Raw genomic sequence first — 20527 nt, forward strand, 5'->3', positions numbered from 1 at the left:
ATTGAAGCAAGGAGTCATTGCAGAACCATGTGGGTTTGAGTAATGAGCCTCTAAGAGTCATGTTTGGAGTAAAACTGGAGTAGCTATTCATGAATACCTTGCTCCACAGAAGTCACCCTGGTCATTTGGCATCTTCAAGAAAGATTGATATAAAATTCACCTTCACGGTATCAATGAGCAGGCATTAATTTGTCTGAATGTCTCTAAATATAGCTGCAAGTTCTTATCTATTATATTATCTTACCACCCCTAAGGCTGGTAAGGGACTCAACTTCCTAATCCTTCCAAAATGCATGCCTCGTGCCCTGTCATCCAAATGCTTTGCTCATAAAGTCACTGGAGCTGGGATTGATATAGCCCTATTATTTCCAGAGGGCAGACAAATTCATGGTACTTACTTTTTAAAAGTTTTCTCCGCACAAAACATTTCCTTCTCTGTTATCCTTCTCCTTACAGAATAGAGAAGAATATTGGGAGGGTGGACAGCAAAGCAAGCCAAAAATTCCCACTGAGCCTAAGAAATTAAATTACTATTCAGCAACCTTCACATTATGGTTCTTCAATTCCAAAACAAAGCTAACACAACTACAATTATTCTAAATTATAACCGCATAAGGTAAAATTATTTTTGAATGAATACTGTGGTAAACCCTTTCATAAAACAAAACAAAAAACCCTTTAATGTTGGGGGAAGCAAATCTCTAAGTTCCTAGAGCAGCTTTTAAAGAGACACAGCATTGTGAAATAAAACTTTGGTTTATCACACTATTAAAAAAGAAACACTAATGATTTTTATTAGAATGATGAAGTCCAAGGTGAACCTGGGCCCATGGGTTTCTCAGTATTACTTCTCATGATAAGCAACTATACCCCAGGAAAGCAGCAGGTGTTGTCCTAGAATGTTAAGAAAAAGGCAGTGAGTGCTTGGCAGGCTAATCTTTGATCTTCTTCTCTTTGTGGACCAAAGCTCACAACAGGAGGGGAAAGGAGACACTAAAGCAGGGACCTTTAGCAACTGAAGTTTAAGAAGTGATTGCAAGGACAGTAAGAAAGCAAAAACTTTTCATTAATAAAACCCCAGGTCTTCTTTGAAAATCTTCCAAACTCCTGTTTACAGGCCAATGCACCCAACAATCTACATAGTCTTTTCTGTAGACCACTATTCTAGATTCATTTGATGAGCACATAAATGAATGAACAAAGCTATAATCGTATGATTTAATGTTTCCTTACTTATTGATGAAATTGTAAAAGGAAAAAGAGAAAAATAAGAAATTTTTAACTCAAGCAATCTATCTGTGGGGAATACATTGTTTGCAGTTATGGACAATGTGTCAGTGAAATACAATTCTTACGTGAAAACAACAGAATTTTCCTGTTTGCTTGGTTTGCACAGTCCCTAACAAATGTGGCCTGGGAACTTTGCTCCTGGAAACAGGATCAGAAATCCTTTCCTTTTTGTATTTCAGGGAACATGGCTCACTGCTGAGATGTATCCTCCCTCATATGACTCAGGAAAGACAGTAGGATGACTCCCTTGTAATCAATAAGAGCAAACACAGACTGTCCAGATCTCTACTCTTTGTCTCATAAACAATTAGCTTCACTCTTTGTCCCCACACAATGACCCATCTTGACAAAATGTGCACAAACTGAACCCAACTTTAATCTGGCTCCTTTCCTTTCCTGAGGCTTGTAAATTTGGGTTCATCTTTGGGCTTAAGGAAACATTGTAGAAAAACCCTGTAAACCTGTCTTCCGATGAGCTGATGGGAAAGGAAACATTTTCTGCTCAAGGGTCTCATTGTGCACCTGCTCATTCCATTCTTGCACTCCTAGTTTTGTTCCAGCTTTGTTTACTCCTTGTGATAAAATAAGAGCCTTTTTAACCTGACCTTGAAATAATTACAGATCCTTGGCAATAGTCTGTTTCAATCAAGTCTGTTTTTACCTGAATCTGGATTCATTTTTTTATTTGACAGCCCTCAAGTGTCAGCTGATACTCACACCTAACCATTTGAGTGACACTTTCAGTGAGTTAAAATTAAGCCATGTCTATGAACTTTAGCAAACATTCAGGAAAATTGAATTGACATTGATTGCTATTGTCCCTTAAGCATTCAAAGGGATATAGCAACAGCAATAAAAAAAAAAAACAAACCTGCACTGCTTAAGGGTACCTCAAAAATCTGATTAAAATCACTTGCTTCCTCCTGGATGTTGCATTATCACAAGGATACAGAACAAAGCTATATATTTTAAATCTTTATTTCATTACCATTTTATTTCCCATCTATTTCTTAGGATCTCACTGTTTCTTATCTCACTGTTTCTTTATCCTCCCAAAAATAAACATTCAAGAGTCTTGGTGGTTCTCCAAATTATATAATGATTATTATGTTTTTAAATGTATTATTTGAAAGACAGAAACACACAGAAAAAAGGAGAGAGAGATCTTCCATCCTCCAGTTCACTCCCCAAATGGCCGCAATGGCTAGAGTTGGGCCAATCTGAAGCCAGGACTTCTTCCTGGTCTCCCACATGAGTGCAGGGATCCAAGTATTTGGGCCATCTTCTGCTGCTTTCCAAGGTATATTCACAGGGATCTGGATCAGAAGAGGAGCAGCCAGGACTCAAACCCACACCCATATGGGATGCTGGCACTACAGGTGGAGGCTTAACCTTCTATGCCACAATGCTGGTCTATGATAGTTATTTTTAAGGGGTAGTTGAACCCAACACAATGCAATCATTATTTGAATTTGGTGAGACTGACAGAGTAAATAGTATTTTTGGAAACTTCATTTGGTTTTAGTAGTGGTCATTATTGTTTTATATGGCAGATGAAAAGAAAGTCCTAGATAAAATTGCTTTGGAAACACTATAAATTAACATGGTAAAGCCATTTATTTTAGAAAATGATAAGGGACAAATAATGTGTACAGACAAAGGACTAAAATATTACTGGAGCTGAAATTATTTTAAAAAATGGACAAAGCCCCATATGTATATGTGTAAGAATGTGTATAACATGTATATGAACATGTGTAAGAAATACATTTTTAAACATTTATTTATTTATTTATTTGAAAGTTGGAGATTCAGAGAGAGGGAGAGTCTGGGGGGGGGGGGAGTTCTTCCATCACCTGGTTCACTCTCCAGATTGCTGCAATGGTCAGGGTTGGGCCAAGCTGAAGCTGGGATCCAGGAACTTCATCCAGGTCTCCCAAATGGGTGGCAGGGGCCCAAACTCTTGGTCCATTTTTCTGCTTCTTTTCCCAGGCCAATGGCAGAGCAATGGATAAGAAGTGGAGCAGCCAGGACAGGAACTAGTACCCATCTGGGATGCCAGAATTGAGGATGGCAACTTTACCAGCTGTGCTACAACATCAACCCTGATGGAATGCTTTTTAACTCCAAAACATTCCCTCAAGAAAAAAAAAAATTATTTATTTGAGACAGAGTGACAAGGGTTGGAGAGCAAGGAGGGGGAAGAACCTCCATTTTCTGATTCACCCCCAAATACCCACAACAGCAAAGGTTAGGGCAAGCTGAAGACATGAGCCAGGAAATTCAAGCCATTCACTCTCTTGGGTGATAAGGACCCAAATACCTGGGCCATCAATCACATGTGTGATCAATGTGTGACCAGGAAGCCTGATTGGAAGTTGACTAGACAGGACTTAAACCACACTATGATACTGGATGAGGGAATCCCATATGGTGACTTAACTTGCTGTGCTACAACGCTTGCCTCAAAATATGTACATTTTGAAGCTATGTTCTTTCAACTATGTTCTTTCAACTTATAGTTCTTTCTACTATAATTTTTCATTATTTCCAGATCATTCTACCAATTTACATTTAGACCTATTTTAAATAAACTAGAACAATCACATTATATGTCACTTAACAAACACAAAAGCAAATTCCAGAAGCAGATTTAGTCATTTGATTTAATACTGTAAACAAAAAGATCATTGAGGTTTCTGCTTTCCTCAGTAGATAGACCAGGGAATAAATCTTTTAGATTTAATGACAAAGAGCAAAAGCAATGAACTTAAGAAACTGATTTTCTTTGAATTTCAAATTAAATATTTTTCTGTATAGTTCAAATATTATATGAGAGTGAGATGAAAGTCTGCAAGCAAAATTCATTGTTATTTATGAAAAATATAAATAATGTGATGTGTAATAATTCCATGTGTGAAATAACTGCAGAAGGTTTCCAGAAAACTGAAAGGATAGTAGTTGAAATACCATACAAGATGGTATTAGGAGGTGAATTTGTCTTCCGACATTGGCATTTTATATTGATATATCACTTATGAATATATGTTTTCACTGTGAATTAGGAATATATATATGTATGTGTGTATATATATATATTTATTCAGAAGTATCACATAGACAAAGACCCCACAGGAGACAGTTGCCTGGAACACAGTGCACTCTTATCTTAGGAATAAAGGCTCAGAGAAAAGAAGGTTGGTCCCAATTAGTCAAACAAAATGTCGATTAGTAGAGGGACAAGGCAGTTGCCCACTCAGTTTCTGAACCACAGGCAAGGTAGGTCTCTCATGCAATCAGGCAACAGCACCTGCTGCTACAAGAAACTGCATCCAAAACAGAGACTGTCTTTCAGAGATCAGCTGTTATGCCTAGCACACATGGGCAGCAGATCTTATCCTCTTATCAGAGTGATATCACTGTAGCTTCACGGTACAGCAGTGAAAGGATGGTCTTCTTTTTCTTCAATCTGTGACAAAAAAATATCAGCTACTTTTTTTCTTTTATATGTGCATTTATTCATCATTTAGCTTGTGAAACACTATTATACTTGAATATTAAAGCAAAAAGTGAGTAGTGAACGTGTTATGATAATAGTCCTTCACTCATTCATTCACTGCTGCCATAAAATGCCTGAAGTGACATATCCACTGGACCCATTAAGAAGTTTAACACCAAATACCTGCTCTGGGCTGATGTTCACCTTCCTCATATGCTTCTCCATGATAATGGTGTAGTCTTTCCTGGTTTAGATCAAAGTCCTCCAGTTCTACCTGATCTGTTTCATGAATTTCTTCTACATCCTTCCTCTCAGAGAGTAGTATTTCCATCAGACAGAGTTTATCAGGAGAAAGAAAGCAATTTTTGGATAAGTTTACCTTATTTGCAATGATTAGAGGATCCTTTTCATAAGATCTATTATAAATTAGCATGCCTTCATCCATCACACACTTGATATCTCCATGTTTGACAATCAGACTTGGGTGAGAAATGATCACTATGGTTTAGTTGTCAAGAGTGGATATCAGCTTTTGGAAGCCACATAATCGTTCAACAAATTGTAAGCCCATACACATGGAAAGATCTCCTTGTCAACTATAAACAATATGATCCGTCTGATGTAACTCAATGATAATATCAGCTGCATTTATTTAGTGTTTTCTTTTTATAGTTCTAGTATTCCAATCTTATCAGTCAACTACTCAAGCCAAGGAAAGGGCTTCTAATAATTTTAAAAAATGTCCCTTGTATGAGACTTGAAATTTGGATTAAAACACATGAAAATGTTTTTAAAGATTTATTTATCTATTTAAAAGGCATAAGTGATGGAAAACTAATATAAAATGTTCTTTCTTTCATCTACATATGGATATAGAACTTCCCAAGCACCATTTATAGATTTTTCTTTTTTAAAAAAAAACTTTTATTTAGTAAATATAAATTTCCAAAGTACAGTTAATGGATTACAATGACTTTTTCCTTCCCACAACTTCCCTCCCACCTGTATTTTCTTAAATGTGCATTCCTGAGTCTTGAGTCTTTGTTGAAAATAAGTTGGCTGTAAATATGTGGATTTATTTCTGGATTCTCTATTCCATGGCACTGGTCTATATCTATGTGTTTTTTGTTTTTGTTTTTTTCCTTTTGCCAGTATCACGTTGTTTTTGTTTTTGTTTTTGTTTTTAAGTTTTAAGAATTTCATTCAGTGAGAGAGTGCATAGGAAAGTGAGGGCTTATTTGGGGAGAAAGTTAAGTCTAGAGATTAAGTTGGGAAGTTGGCTTCATACCAAACAGAGAGTAGGCCAGCAGCAAGCCACATGTAGCAAGCATGCAGGCAAAAACACAGGGAGCTGGTGGCCTGAAGGCAATGTGCCCCTTAGGCATGGGCAGCAAGGGTAACAAAAAGGGAGGGGCCCACCGTGCTCCAGGCCTTTTATTCATTTCTAAGGGGAGTGGCTACATAGTCTGATTGGCAGATGGGTATACAGGTGAGGTCAGGTAGGGGCATGAGGTCACACAGGGGCAAATCTAATCAAATTTAATCTATCTACCTGCCTACATCATTCCCACTTCAGAGACATTCCAGCCCTTAATCCTAGAGCTGTTGTAGAATCATCATATGTTGTTCTATAGCTGCTTCCTGCTTATGAGGGGCATAGCGCAGGCCCTGCCAGTCCTGGGTCTGGAAGTCTCCACCGATCTTATCTAACAAATTTGCTTAAAGAACTGTAGTAGTCCCGGTCACTGCCAATGACTGTCTCCTGTATGGTCTGTTATCCCCAGAAGTTACTGAGCTCTGAAACATGAAAGTTTGTTAATTAGCATAAGCAAAACTGGAACAAAACCAAATATAAGTGGTGTCCCCCTTAATTTAGAAAGAACACATCTCACATCTCCCAGATCGTGGGTGGTGATAGGCTACCCTTATGTAGATTGTACACCCATTTAGCTTGAGCATAGAAAATTATGATAAAAAAATTAGGAGTTTTATTGTCAATAACAGTTCCCAGAGAGATTCAAAAAAGGAAGCAGGCACAGCATGTCTGCCTTAAGGTGCAGTAACCTTGATTTGACAAAAGCAGAAGTTTTAGTTATCTTTTTGTCTTTTGAAGAGGTACTTAAGGTCTTGATTGGCTTACAGGAATAATTAAACATGCCTTTTGAGTTCACCTGTGAAGACATAAGAGGTAGAATTTTAATCCTTAGTTTACTGAGGTAGTCATGCTCAGTAGCACCTGGTAAGGTTCCTTTTATTTAAGCTGCAATGATCTGAAGAGGATCTGTCTATGAATGGCTTGTTTAAGACTTCTAATGTTGGAGCTTTTGTTAAAAGCTATTTAATTCCTTGGAACAACTTTTGTGGCTCCCCTGTCCAGCACATAGTGTCTGTATCAGGGCCTTTTAAGGCCTCATTCAATGGCTTGGACTCCATATTCCACAGAATCTTGCCATGAGCAATTCCCAATGTTGGAGCTTCTTTTAGAAGCGCCTTCATTTTTTGAAAGAACTTCTGTAGCTCCCCTATCCAGCACACTGTCTGCATCAGCGCCTTTTGAAGCTTTATACAAAAGCTTGGAATCCAAATCTTGGAATCCATATTCCATAGAATCCTGCCATTTCTGGAAATCTCCTTATCTGCCTTTTTTTTTTTAAATATAGAATAGCTTCCTCTCTCTTGACTGAAAGAGCACACTTTCCAGGATTTAGAGCATATCCCAAGTAATCTACCTCTAGTTTAGAAACCCGAGCTTTCTTTGGGAAGTTCTGTATCATGACTTTCCTAGATTATGGGTTTCATGGATGCAGAAGAAAGTATCCCTTTGACAAAGGTTTAGCACACAGTAAGATGTACTGAAGTGACTCTCTCATTAATAGCCCTGAGGCCTTTAATCATTCTGTACTCTGTATTTGACCTTATGTTAAAACATAGGATATATCACAGAGAGACATGGATCCAAGAGTTTGTGTTTGAGACAATTAACTTTAAAGAAACACCTAAGAATACAAGCAATGAAGCTTGACATTCAGACATAACTGAAATTTATGATGCATAAGAATATAACACACTAGAACAAGGTAAACTTTTGGGAACAAGTTTTACCATTAATACTAATATGTAACTCTTTGAGGACAGAAGTCTTGCATGGGAAGTTAGTACACAATGACTCCTGTTGTTAATATAACAATTAACACTATTACGTATGACATCAGTAATCACCCAAGGCTCTTGACATGAGCTGTCTGGGCTATGGAAGCTCTTTGAATCCACACACTCTCAGTATTTAGACTTGGCCATAAGCAAAGTGGAAGTTTTCTCCCTTCAGAGAAAAAAGTACACCCTTCTTTGATGACCATTTTTTTCCATAGAAAGTTTCTCCAAGTAGGGACACTTCTTGCATGAGTGTCCTCACTTTCCATGCCTGAAATGCTCTCATGGACTTTTCAGCCAGACCAGAATGACTTTAGGGATGACTCTGAGGTCACAGAGCATTATAGCAGTTGTCATTCTATGAGCCTGCTGTTTGGACTGTTTCCCATGTTGGCGCATTTACTCCTCTTTAATCCTATTTGTTATTAGTAGTAAACACTGAACCTTATTGATATGATCATTTAACAGTTAGTCCCATCTATATGATAACTTTAAAACTTAATCCTATTGGGGCCGGCACTGTGGCTTAGTGGGTAAAGCCACTGTCTGAAGTGCTGGCAGCCCATATGGGCGCCGGTTTGAGTCCTGGCTACTCCATTTCCTATCCAGCTCTCTGCTATGGCCTGGGAAAGCAGTAGAAGATGGCCCAAGTCCTTGGGCCCCTGAACCCACATGGGAAACCTGTAAGAGGCTCCTGGCTTCTGGCTTTGGATCAGCACAGCTGCAGCTGTTGCAGTCAACTGGGGAGTGAACCAGCAGATGGAAGACCTCTCTCTCTCTCTGCCTCTCCTCTCTCTTTCTAACTCTGACTTTCAAGTAAAATAAAATAAATCTTTAAAAAAAACCCTTAATCCTATCTATATGATTACTTTAAAACTTAATCTTGTCTATATGATCACTTTAACAATGAAGATGTTACTTTTACCATCTAGCTTAGGGGGATTTGGGATCCCATGACAAAGTTTTAAGCTGTAGAAATAAGTAGAAATAAGTCCATAGGAATGTATGCAGAATTATACAGCTTTACAGTTTCTTTGTAGGATCTGAGAAGATAAAAACAGACACAGCTTTTCACAAGCTTAATTATCCTTAAGCAGTTGACATGAATACATTGCGTTAGTTATAATTCCTTAAGGACGTGACTTGGATGTATTGCATTAGTTACAGTTCTGACACCTTAGAGCTCTATTTGTCTACCAAATGGGGTCCATTATTTTATCAAGTCCAGTGAAGGGGTTTTTAATATTTTTTTTCCTTTTTATTATTATCTTTGTTTAAACGCTGCTTAGTAAAGTAAAACAAATAACTAAAATAAAAAATTAAAATAATGAAGACCAGTGTTAAAGCTGCCAGTGTAAGCCAAAACCAATAAACAACAACAGCAGCAACAAAAAACAGTGTGGAAGCTGCCAGTGCAGAAGCCAAAACAAAGAATACCAGTGTGGAAGCCAAAACAGCAATTTACAACTTAAAAAAAATAAAAATTTGTGCTATTAATCAGGCAAGTGGCAGGCCATGGGGGCTGTCATCTTGGGGAGGAATCTGTTGCCCATCCTCTGGTAGGGGTGGAAGTTCCCATGGGGGATTGCCATCTTTGGAATGGAAGTCCTGCACTCTATAGCAGGAAGTGGGGCATTTGCCATGTTTTATGCCCCGCCTCCCTGATGCTAACATGTTCCTAGGCAACCAAACCAGTTCTCCAGCTCAATATTAACAATTGAAAGCATGTTTGGCTTAAAAATCAAAGACTCTGAGGCAAAACAGAATTTTTAATACCCTTGGAGTCAGTCCATAAAATAAAGACTTTTCAAAGTTTCAGCTGTAGAAAATATGTCAATTGTCTTTAAAACACATTACAAACAACTTGGAAACTTGAAACTAGCCCTCTGTGAAAATTCTTCTCATCTCTCTGCTCGAATTCCATTAGCACTAACATTCTCAAAGCAGGAAACAGCAAAAAAAAAAAAAAAAAAAAAAAAAAAATCAATCCACGCTTTTTCTGAAAGCTACCAGCATTAAGACTCAAAGAAAAACCATCTAAGTTAATCACTGTTTGTCTGTTTTGAATAAACACACTAGCTAGAGCCTCAGGATCGGCTACAATTTTTCCACCAGGGCTAGCTAGAGCCATGGCCACTGCAGCAACAATGCTTATCCTGTTAGTAAGACCCCCCCTCCTCCATGGGGTGGCCACGACTCAGCTAGTGGCTATTCTGAGAGTGGCCCAGCCCCACCCCACCCCCACACCCAAGTGGGTCAGAAACAGAGGCAGGTGGGATCAGCAGCTTCCAACCCTATCTCTGCTGTTTGGGCTCCTGCCCTTTGCCCAGGGATACATCCACCTCCGTGCCTAGGCCAGGTGCTGCTGGAACTGGACAAGCTGCAAAAAAGCATAGTCAGCTAGGCTGGAGCATGCACTTTCTGAGGGGGGTGAGCACAATCCAGGCCCTGCACCCATCACAAGAGTCAAAAGCTGCCCCTTCCTCCAGTGGGGACCCAAGCAGGGTGTGCAGGGTGAGCATGGAGTACAGATGGGGAGGGAGCAGAGTGCAAGATGAGTAGGGTTAGACACCATGGGAAGCCAGTTCTTACCATGTTGTCAGTTTTTCCTTTTAAACCAATAAACAATCTCGGGAATCTCTCCATTATAAAGGGTCTTGCCAGAGTCACCATTTTGATACCATCTTGCTTATTAATATTTTTTCAATATCAATAAGCCTTGTGTGTTCTTGCCACTTATTCAGAGAAGAATTCTGACTAGTGGCTTAAATAGACCAGGCAACAGGGTAAGTTTTAAGGATTTTATTCAGCAAGAGAGATGCATAGGAAAGTGAGGGCAGCAAGCACAACAAAAAGAAATCATTTTGTTTAAGTTATTATTGCTTTGTAGTATTTTTCCTTTAGGATTTATTTATTTATTTGAAAGTCATAGTTACAAAGAGAGAGGGAGAGATAGAAAGAGAGAGATGTCTTCCATACATTAATTCACTTTCCAGATGGCCACAATGACTGGGGCTGGGACAGGCTGAAGCCAGGAGCCAGGAGTCTCTTCCAGGTTTCCCAGGTGGGTGACAGTGACGTAATCACTTGGACCATCTTCTGCTGCTTACCCAGGCCATTTGCGGGAGCTGGACCAGAAGTGGCTCAGCCGGGACACAAATCAGCCCCTGAATGGGATGCTGACCTTGTATGTGGTGGCTTTACTTACTAGGTCAAAATGCTGGCCTCCAATATTTCTGTTCTTAATATGACAAAGACCTCTCCTTTATGTTTTCCTAGAAGCGTGATGGTTTAGCTCTTATTATTGCTATGTGTTTATTGGTCAAAGTTTTCAAAAATTTGTGTTTTATACATATAAATAATATATTATTATTTTATTCTAATAATATGTATTGAAATACTACTTTTACCCATTGAATTGTGTTCAAAACTTGTTGAATTAAACTGATCATAAAATATGGATCAATTTGTGGACTTTCTGTTGTTTTGTCAATCTGAATGTTGAAGAAAAGTTCATATACTCAAATGGTATGCTATTAATGTGCCACAAAGATGGTGCATAATCAGCCAAACTGATAACTACAAACTGGAAAATATTTCAAGGGTGCTTGATCATTTTTGGAAATACATAAATTTGTTGGAGTTAGGATATCTCACTCTAGCAACTCAAGCAGTTACCCAGCAGTAAAACTTCACTTTGGAACCTTGTTTTTCTGTGCTGTGTACATTCTTGAAAAGAAAATAATTTTTCCTCTTTTTTCCTTGTGTGATTTAAGTACAGAAAAATTACCTTCAAAAATAAACTGCAGAAAACAAATTACAATGTGTTTGGAGTCTTATATAGCTCAGGTTGTGAAATCTCTAGCATAAAAAAAGCAAGCTACCTAAAAGCATAAGGAGGTATTTTCTGAACTTGGGGAGTCATACTAATGTCAACTGAACTCATGAGGAGTCAATGAGCCAAATTCTGGGACAAAGAATGAACGGCGAATTGGTTGTAGAAAGATTAACAGAAGATCCATGAATCCAGTTGCCATCAGGAGTAGTCCAAAGCATTCTGGCTGAGTGCTGCTATTGACCACACATAGTGTGAGATTTGGAGTTAGAAGAGTTGTCTCTAATTGAGTTGTAGTCTTTGTGACCTTGGTAAAGCAAATGAGGTTCAGCACTCTAACTGGAATTCATGGAGTTAATATTATCTCCTAGTGTCATCATAAACATCAAATGAAATTATGAGAAACAAATAGTTGAAATATGCTTTTTTAAAAAGATTTATTTATTTATTTGAAAGTCAGAGTTACACAGAGAGAGGAGAGGCAGAGAGAGAGAGAGAGAGAGAGGTCTTCCACCCATTGGTTCACTCCCCAATTGGCCGCAATGGCCAGAGCTGTGCTGATCTGAAGCCAGAGCCAGGAGCTTCTTCCAGATCTCCCATGGGGGTACAGGGGCCCAAGAACTTGGGCCATCTTTTTTTGCTTTCCCAGGCCATAGCAGAGAGCTGGATCAGAAGTGGAGCAGCTGGGTCTCAAACCGGCACATATATGAGATACCGGGGCTTCAGGCCAGGGTGTTAACCCGCTGTGCCTCAGTGCCGGCCCCAAAATATGCTTTTAATATGTTATAAATGATTAAAGGGCATGTAAATGGTATTTATTTTTATGTGAAACAATATACAGAAGGAAGGAAGTGGAGAATGCTACTACTAGTAACAGCATTTTAGCTTTGTGCTCTCACTTTTCAGATTAAAAATGCCCATGAGATGAAAAGTATTTTACGTTTTTTTCTTCAAAGAGATGAATACGCATGGACTGTTGATGTTCTGCCCTTCAGTTAATGGAAATATATACTTAGTCACAATAAAACTTAAAGATGAACTTGCACTAACTCCTCAGTTTATAGGGAAGAAATAGGAGTCCTGTGGGCTTAATTTGAGAAGGTTTCTAGATCTCATACTGTCTTTGGCACTGGACCTGGAAAGGGAAAAGAAAACACAGGAATATGATTCATTTTATTTGCCTTGTCTTTCAAATCCAGGCACAAGGGGTCTTCATAGAACTCATGGAAAATTACAGTTACCTTGGAATTCCATGTTTCCATGAACTTTTTGAAGTTACTGCATATTACTAATTGTGTCATCTTAAAGATAAAGAACAGAACTCACAAAAGTGATGATGGGTGATCATCTCCCTACAAAAACAATGATCTAAAAAGCTATTTAGCATCAATTCCCAGTGAAGAAAATCAGATGAGACACTACAGTGCTTGATATTAATGTAGTAACAGAATATCATTGAAGAAAGCAAGGAGGAAAAATGTTGTCCACAACACCTCTCTGTCAATTTCCCATTTGAAGATGATGGAATTGAGTTCAGGTCTCAGACTTGAATCAGAGAACTAGGACTGCTATGTGAAATCCAGATAGAGCCCCATGGAACCTGTACGTCCTAGGACAACAATCACAATCTGAGCCTTGAGACCTATTAACTAAATGGTGAAAAGACTTCAACAACCCCATTAACCTCAGGCAGCCCATCAAGGAGCAATTCTTTACTTGCTAAGTATCAGACAGGAAAGTGACCATGTGACTTTGCCTTGTAATTCAATGCCAGTCCCATTGATGAGAATGACAGAACTCAAAAATTCCTAATCCAATAACAGTACTCATGGAGAGAACTTTAAGCCTGTCCCAGCACAGGAAGAAATCTGCACCTTTATGAGAATCATATTTTGGCCTGCATTGACACCAGCTGTAGTGAGAGCTTGGGATACACCCCTCAGACAATGTAGGTTCCTTTGAGATTCAGGCGCAACCCCATTAAGCATCAGCCTCAGTGACTAAAGGACTGCTTCCATCACCCTTTTCCCAAGCTTAGTGCAGTGCAGAGAAAGACTCCATCCAATGGGGGTATGACAGGATAGTAAATGCATGATTTTGCTTTGGAATCAGTTCTGGCCAGTGAAATATAACAATGAATGAGCTCTGTTGATCCATAGATGGATCCCCTGCAACTACCACGGTGCAAGGAAGAAACTTGTGCTCTCTGTTATCTGAGTTCATTTTCACCTGACAACACGTGGCTGTTTGCAGTGGTCTCAAGACTTGGGTCTACCACAGAAGTGGAGAACTCATATTAGTTTTGGTTTTAGTCCCTCTCCTGTGCTACACTTGTCTTGGCAGGCTTGGCAGGTCTTGGATTCTGGATGTGATCTAGCATTGTGGCCTTGCTGAGCACTGGGCTATACATCATAGTGTTCCCGGAACCTGAGGCAGCACAACACAGAGAGTAATTGTGTCCTGTGTCTGGAGGAAGAAGAGAAGTAGGTGCCAACTCCTTGCATAGGATCCTGGGGAAAATCCCCATATGGTAAGAGAGAAGACAGGGTATAATTCCATGGTGCCTGATCACAAGTCATCGACTATGAAAGAGCCATTTGGACCCACTTTGTCCCCAGGGAGAAGCTTGCTAGGACGATTACCCTACTGAGGTACTTCCCCAGCTCATTTGGAGCAACAAACCAAAATGGATTTTGAAAAATTTGCCTTGATGAGCTCTATAGTGCTATAATTGCAACAACACATCAATATGGACTCAGTAAATCCAGACTTAAAGTGTTCTCTAGTGTTGAAGTAGCAGAAGAAATCATAGATTCTAAGAAAATAGGCAGCCTGCTTAGACTTTGCAGAAGGTCATATTGTGAAGAATGGAGTAAACAAACAATCCTCAAGCATACAAATGATGTTTTCCATCAATAATTAAGAGTTTCTGGGGATTGTGATCTCACCTAATAGACAGAATGAGGTTCCATAAAACAACGATATAGCAATTGGCATGTGTAAACATTCAGAGAAATCAAATATAGCTCTTTTAAGGAAACCCAACAAGTCTCAATAAAACACAAATGATTTAGTTCTCTATTAAACAAATTCAACAGATATTTAAATAATCAGAAAATCAAAAATAAATTCTTAAAATTGAAGTACACTAAACAAAATTAAAATGCAACAGAGGATATCCAAAACATAGACCAAACAGAAGAATTAGTGAACTTGAAGACAGGCTATTTTGAAAATATGATCAGATGGTAAAAAAGAGAAAATAGCGAAAAAGAATAAAAAAAGCTCCTGGAAACTTTCGGATAACATCAAAGAGAAAATATTCAGATTATTGGGGTTGAAGAGGGACTTGAGGAGGCCAAAGGTCTATAAAGCTTAGTCAAAGACATAATAGAAAAATTGACAAACTTAGAGTTGGATATGAATACCTGGGCACAGAAAAGTAAAAGATTTCATTCATCCAAGCTATATGAGAATATGAGAGGACTTCAGAAGTTCATGGGAAAAATACATTTAAAATTTAAGTTTACTTCAATGGAGAAGATTTTTAAAATGTATATTTTTATACAATGCATTTTAATGAACTTTTGAATTACTCTTGAATTACAATAAAACTCTCAAATGTTGAAAGCAAAGAGAATTCTCAGTAGAAAAGAAAATTACAGTAGTACGGCGTTACCTGTTGACAATTACAGAAAACATAAGTGAATTGAGTTATCCATTTAAAAGACATAGAATAGTTTAATGGATAAAAATGACACAATTATATACTGCTTTTTTTTTTTAATTTTTTTGACAGACAGAGTGGACAGTGAGAGAGAGATACAGAGAGAAAGGTCTTCCTTTACCATTGGTTCACCCTCCAATGGCTACTGCGGCTGGTGTACTGTGGCCCGCGCACCACACTGATCCGAAGCCAGGAGAAAGGTGCCTCTCCTGGTCTCCCATGGGGTACAGGGCCCAAGCACTTGGGCCATCCTCCACTGCACATCCGGGCCACAACTGGAAGAGGAGCAACTGGGACAGAATCCAGCTCCCCGACTGGGACTAGAACCAGATGTGCCGGTGCTGCAGGCAGAGGATTAGCCTATTGAGCCATGGCGCCGGCCATATACTGCTTTTTTTAAAGATTTATTTATTTTACTTGAAATTCAGAGTTACACAGAGAGAAGAGAGGCAGAGAGAGAGAGAGAGAGAGAGGGAGGTCTTCCATCCGACGGTTCACTCCCCAATTGACTGCAATAACCAGAGCTGCGTCGATCCGAAGCCAGGAGCCAGGAGCCTCCTCTGGGTCTCCCAAGTGGGTGCAGGAGCCCAAAGAATTGGGCCATCTTCCACTGCTTTCCCAGGCCATAGCAGAAAGCTGGATTGGAATTCAAGAATCCGGGACTCAAATCAGCACCCAAATTGGATGCTGGCATTTCAAGCCATGGCATTAACCTGCTACACCACAGCGCCAGCCCCACATATACTGCTTTTTACAAAATCACTTTGCCCCTAAGTACAAGCACACATTGAACATGGAAGGATGAAATAAGATATTCCATGCAAATGGAACTCAAAAGAAATCCAAAGTAGTTATGGGGCCAGCTCTGTGGCACTATGGGTTGAAGAACTGGCCTGAAGCACTGGCATCCCATATGGGCACTGGTTCTAGTCCCGGCTGCTCCTCATCCGATTCAGCTGTCTTCAGTGGCCTGAGAAAGCAGTAAAAAATGACCCAAGTCCTTGGGCCCCTACACCTGCATGAGAGACTTGGAAGAAACTCCTGGCTCCTGGCTTTGGATCAGCTCAGCTCTGGCCATTGCAGCCATTTGGGGAGCAAATCAGCAGATGGAAGACCTCTCTCTCTCTCTCTCTCTCTCTTTCTGTGTCTCTACCTCTCTGCAACTCTGCATTTCAAATAAGTAAAAATAAATCTTTAAAAAAAGTAGTTATGGGGGGATTGCTGATGCCATAGACAGGAGTGTCAATTTGTAAAGTCAACAACAGGAGTCACTGTGCACTTACTCCTCATGTAGGATCTCTGTCCTTAATGTGCTGTGCATTGAGATTTAATGCTATAACGAGTACTCAAACAATATATTTCACTTTGTGTTTCTATGGGGGTGCAAACTGTTGAAATCTTTACTTAATGCATACTAAACTGATCCTCTGTAAAAAAAAAAAAAAAAGAAAGAAAGAAAGAAAAAGAAAAGAAAAGAAACTATCAACTCCCAACTTGACTCTCACTGGGATTAAACATGACAATAGGTCTGATCTGATTTCATCATCATTTAAAAAAAATCATCTATTATTTTTCACTTTATGTTTCTGTGTGGGAGCAAACTGTTGAAATCCTTACTTAAGGTATACTAAGCTGATCTTCTGTATATTAAGATAATCGAAAATGAATCTTGATGTGAATGGAAGGGGAGAGGGAGTGGGAAAGGGGAGGGTTGTGGGTGGGAGGGACAGTATGGGGGGGAAGCCATAGTAATCCATTATTCGTACTTTGGAAACTTATATTCATTAAATAAAAGTTAAAAAAAAAAAAGAAAAACAAACAACAACAACAAAAAAGTAGTTATGTGCAATACAATAAATAAGTTTCAAAAACATTAAAAAGAGACAAGGAAGGTCACTATATAATGAAAAATGGGTCAATTCAGTAAGAGGAAATAACAACTATAAATATAAGAGTAAATGCATTCAATATCAGAGTATTCAAATATATAAAGCAAATATTAATAAACCTAAGGGAAAGATACACTACAATACGATAATGTGAAGCTGTTTTAGCATCTCACATTCAGCAAAGGATAGATCATTCAGACAGGAAATCAACAATGAAATAGTGGAGTTAAATTGCATAGTAAGAGGCTGGTATTGGTGTGCAGCTGATTAGGCTCCCACCTGGGAGGGCGCTGGCATCACATAGCAGAGTTCCAGTTTAAGTCCTGGCTTCTCTGCTTCCAATCCAGCTCTCCGATAATACACCTAGGAAAGCAGCAGAAGGTGACCCAGGTTCTTTGACCACTGCCACCCACTTGAGAGACCCAGATGGAATTTTGAGCTCCTGGCTTTGGCCTGGCCCAGTGCTTATTGTTGCAGTCATTTGTCTAGTGAGCCAGCAGATTTAAGGTCACTCTCTGTCTCTATCTCTGTCTCTGTCTCTCCCTTTCTTTCTGTCACTCTGCTTTCAAATAAATAAAAAAAAAAAAACAACTTACACCCTAAATCAGATGGACCTAACAAAAATCTACAGAACAGTCTATCCAACAACTTCAGAATATAAATCTTTTTCAATGGCACATCAGACACTGTCTTGGATAGATCACATACACACACAAACAGCAAAACAAGCTCTACAAATTAAAAAAAATAAATTAAAGAATACCTATTGCCTCTTCCAACTACAAAGTGATAATACTGGATATTAATAGTTAGAAAAATTTTGGACACTGTGAAAATTTTAAAAAGTGTTGGGACACAAGAAAATGGAAGCAAAACTAACCAAAATCTGTGTTATACAACAAAAACAGTACTAAGAAAGAAGTTTGCAGCAACCAATACTGACATCAAAAAGCATAAAGATCTAAAATTGATAACCTATTGTACTTTAAGGAACTAGAAAAAGAACAAACCAAATCACAGGTTAGAAGAAGCAAAGACATAATACAGATTACAGCATAAATAAATGAAATATAAACTAAAAAATCTATAAAAGATCAAGAAAACTCAGATCTGGTTCTTTGAAATATACACACACACTCACACACACACGCACACAAGACAAGACAAATTCTTGGCTAGACTAAAAGAAAAAGAAACAAGTCTCAAACAAAATCAGAGACAAAGGCAGAGACATTAAAACTGACAACACTGAAATACAAAGGATCATTAGAGACTGTTATGATGAGCAACTATACACCAACAAACTTGATAATCTAAAAGAAATGTGTGAATCTTGGACTTACATATCTTACTGAAATTGAATCGTGAAGAAATAGAAAACAAGAGCAGACCAATAACAAGTAATGAGATTGAATCACTAACAGAAAAGTCTCACATCTTAGAAATACTAGAATGAGATTGTTTCATTAGTAAATTCTACCATGTATTCCATAAGATTTAAATTTTTCAGAAGTATCACTTTTTAAAAAAATGTTCCAAAAAATTGAAGAGGATGGAATTTGTAATGATTTGAACAGAATTTTCTTCCCCAAATAGACACAGACATTTAAACCTTTAAGTCTTATGTTAATGGTGAAATAATTGATACTAGGGGTGCCAGTGTTGTGGCGCAGCAGGTTAAGTCATCATCTGTAATGTTGGCATCTCATCTGGGTGCCTGTTAGAGTCCCTGCCGCTCCAATTCCAATCTAGCTTCCTGCTTATGTACCTGGGAAAGCAGCAGATGATGGCCCAAGTGCTTGGGCCATTGCACCCAAAAAAAAAAAGACCCAGATGGAGCTCTGGTTTCCCGGCATCGGCCTGGCCCAGGCCAGTCTGTTGTGGCCATTTGGGGAGTGAAAAAGCAGGTGGAATATCTCCTCTTCTCTTTTTCTTTTTCTTTAGTCTCTCCCTCTCTTTCTCTGTAACTCTGCCTTTCAAATCAATCAATCAATCATGTTTTAAAAAAAGAACTCGGAGCCAAAGGTGGTGCAGCAGGTTAGGCTGCCATCTACAGCGCTGGCAAGGAGTCTTGACTCTTCCATTTCCCATTCATCTCCCTGCTTGTGTGCCTCAGAAAGCAGCCGAGGATGGCCCAAGTGCTTGGGCCCCTGCATCCATGTGGGAGACCGGGATGAAGCTCCTAGATCCTGGCTTTGCCTGGCCCAATCCTTATTGTTACAGCCATCTGGGGGGTAAACCAGTAGATGGAGATATCTTTCTTTTCTTTATGTCACTGCTTCTCCCTATATTGCTGTAACTCTTTTTTTTTAACTTTTATTTAATAAATATAAAATTCCAAAGTACAGCTTTTGGATTACAGTGGCTTCCCCCCCCCCCCATAAATTCCCTCCCATTCACAACCCTCCCATCTCCTGCTCCCTCTCCCATCCCATTCACATCAAGATTCATTTTCAATTATCTTTATATACAGAAGATCAATTTAGTATATACTAAGGAAAGATTTCAACAGTTTGCACCCACACAGAAACACAAAGTGTAAAATACTGTTTGAGTACCAGTTATATGTTAATTCACATAGTACAATGTATTAAGGACAGAGATCCTACATAAGGAATAAGTGCACAGTGACTCCTGTTGTTGATTTAACAATTGACACTCGTGTTTATGGTGTCAGTAATCACCTGAGGCTCTTGTCATGAGCTGCCAAGGCTATGGAAGCCTTTTGAGTTTGCCAACTTTGATCTTATTTAGACAAGATTATAGTCAAAGTACAAAATTAACACACAAAAATTGATAGCATTTCTATATGCTAAAAGCAAATTCTCTGAAAAAGAAATCAAAACAACACTACCATTTACAATAACTATAAGACACTGAAGGATAATTTTAATTAGAGATGAGAGATCTCTAAAATTAAATCTATTAAATATGTATTAGAGACATTGAAGATTATACACACATACACAGAAAATAGAAATACATCCCATGCTGTGGACTGAAAGAATCAATACAGTTAGAATATCAAAACTACACAAAATAATCTACAGATTTAATGCAATCCTTATGAAAATACCAATGAAATTCTTCATAGATCTAGAAAAAACTCATGAAATACATATGGTACCCTCAAATAT

General features: G+C 38.7%; 1 pseudogene; it reads right to left on the minus strand.

Moving 5' to 3' along the window:
• Positions 1–4949: 4949 nt before the first annotated feature.
• Positions 4950–20527, minus strand: part of LOC103348922 (dnaJ homolog subfamily A member 1 pseudogene) — a 39904-nt pseudogene continuing 24326 nt past the window's right edge.

This window comes from Oryctolagus cuniculus, chromosome 3, assembly GCF_964237555.1.
Source record: "Oryctolagus cuniculus chromosome 3, mOryCun1.1, whole genome shotgun sequence".
Taxonomy (NCBI): Eukaryota; Metazoa; Chordata; class Mammalia; order Lagomorpha; family Leporidae; genus Oryctolagus; species Oryctolagus cuniculus.